A 2,555-nucleotide genomic window follows, 5' to 3' on the forward strand; every position below is an offset into this window, starting at 1 on the left:
AGAGAGACACCACTGCTCTTCAGCACTTTGGAGAGGTCCCTAACAGCAGACTTTCCCATGGCAATGCACCTTTTAATTTCCTGGCTGCTGCTGCCAAGACTGTTGACTATGGAGCCAAGCAAACTAAAGCTGTGTACAATCTCAATCTCTTCACCATCCATCAACATTGTAAAATGAAATATGAAAGGGGTGTGTCAGGACTGTATTCTATCTTTATAATTTTCTGTATGCTGAGAAAGTAATTTAAGAAGTTGGATTTTGTGCAAAGATATGTGACACTAGGATTTGAGGAATTCTCATCAACTTGCGTTATGCAGACGACACAATCTTGCTTGATGAAAATGAGTAGGACATGAGAAGTTTGCTGCCGAATATCAAAGTTTACTCTGCAATATATATTACATCTCAACATAAAGAGGACAAAAGTCCTCACTACTGGATTAGAAGGCAGCATCGTGATAGATGGAGAAAATATTGAAATTGTCACATTATTTCATCTTTCTTGAACCCATAATCAACCCCATTAGCACCAAGAGTCAAGAAATCAAAAGATGTGCTCCATTTAGAAAGTCTGCCCTCACGGACATCTCGAAAACACTAAGGATCAGTTATTTCCGTTTAAAAACTAAGATGCACTTGATTCATATCATGGTATTTTTAATCCTTTGTTATGTATCTAAGAACTGCACAATTGAAAGGCATGATAGAATAAGCGATGCTTTTGAACTGTGGTTTTGAAGATAGAAATAAAATAAATAAACTGAGTTCCACTCTATAAGTTGGTTTCTTGCATCTTGATGAGGGTCATTAAAAGAAAGTTTTTGGTTGGTGTTATTGGTTTGAGCTATTGTTTTTTGGGTTCCCCACCCCCCTCCACAACCTGGGTCAGCTAGCTGGACTTTTGCCAATTTAATCAACAAGAACCCAAGAGTGGAAGGTCTACTAGGCTTATCATAGCCAACAACATTTGTCTTTAAAATTCTTTAGTGATGGGTTAAATCTGCAGCTGTTCTGTGGGCCAAGGGCCAAATTTATTAGTATTAGGATGAACATTCTTTAAGTGGTATAGCAGTCATTTGTCTATTTTCTGTACTGATAATTTGCAGTTGCTATGTTGCTGAACACCATGCCATGGTTGTGTCAAATACCATAATGATTGCCTATCATGGACAGTGTTTGGAGGAGCTTCCAGACTGATTCGGGTTTAGAAGTATGAGTGGTGTCCACTTCCTAAACCAGATGCCTCTGAAAACTCTATAAACAGAGAAAAATGATGTCACTATGAGTCATATTTGACTTAAAGACACAACTACTGCTAAGTGTGTCTAGTGTTGCTATATTTTGGAAAAACATTCTTCAACTTTGTACATAACTCTTTGTCAATTTGCTGTACTGAGGTAATCTGGGTTTGTGTGATGCTGAACCTTGTGTCATTGGGGTGTCAAACACCCTAATGGTTTCCCAATATGGACAGGGTTTGGTGGAGCTCCAAGTTGTAAAAAAGATTTGGAAGCAGAAATGGCATCTACTTCCTAAACCACATGCCTAAGCATACTCTACAAACTTGGAGAAATGATGATAGTTTATAGAATGGTATTGGGTCTTTTGTTCATACAGTCGTTGTTAGTCATGCTCGACTTGATGGCAATTAACAACAACAACAATGAAGCAGATACAAGGATCTAGAGAAAGTGAGTTATGTATTAAAATAAATTAAAATAGAAAAAAGATATATATGAAAAAGTCCAAGAAACTAACAGAAAGATAAAAAGAAAAAAAAAAAAAGATCATTCGAGAGGGCATTATATGGCATTTGAATTTCAACTACTTGGAGATGTTTTAATCTTCTAATTATCACTTCTATGCATCTTTTTAATTTTTTTAAGATACCATAGTTCACAACTCAGCAGCTCTCCTGTGATTTTTTTTTTATAATATGGGGATTAAAAATAAAAGTACTGAATAGACAATCAGAAAATCTATATTAGGTTCTGTCACACTTTATCTGTATAACAATGAGCAAAATATAATTGAAGCCATCATTGCTTCTATAACCACATTTTTAGAATATTTTTTGGAACACTAGTTCCTTGAGATATTTCTCAAAATATAGATGTCTTTGCATACACAAATATATAGGGAAGTGCATATTGTATGATTCCTTGAAGATGTATAATACATAGGGCAGAGAGCAGGTCTAAAAATTCCTGTTGAGAGGAAAATCTGCGATCATCCAGTTCACTATTTATAAAAATACTTTGGAAAATGTAACCATGATAGTTTCAAAATAACCATAATATTTTGTCCTTGAAAATGTGACTATTCTTTTCTTCACAGTTTAATTAGATGGATGGCAATTGTTCAACTGCAGAAATGATGCCATACACAAATTTGATTTAGTAATTTAAACTAATGATTATCATTAGACCAAGATATATCAATACTTAAGATAGACCCACAAGTGAAATACTGTGGCTGTTATGTGTAATCGGGTCAACTACTACTCATGGCAACCCTGCCCTCTTCTGAGCCACTTTCACTGTCTCTGACACGCC

The sequence above is a fragment of the Elephantulus edwardii genome, unplaced genomic scaffold (genome assembly GCF_000299155.1).
Source record: "Elephantulus edwardii isolate Elephantulus edwardi_28Jun2011 unplaced genomic scaffold, EleEdw1.0 scaffold00021, whole genome shotgun sequence".
In the NCBI taxonomy this organism is placed as follows: domain Eukaryota; kingdom Metazoa; phylum Chordata; class Mammalia; order Macroscelidea; family Macroscelididae; genus Elephantulus; species Elephantulus edwardii.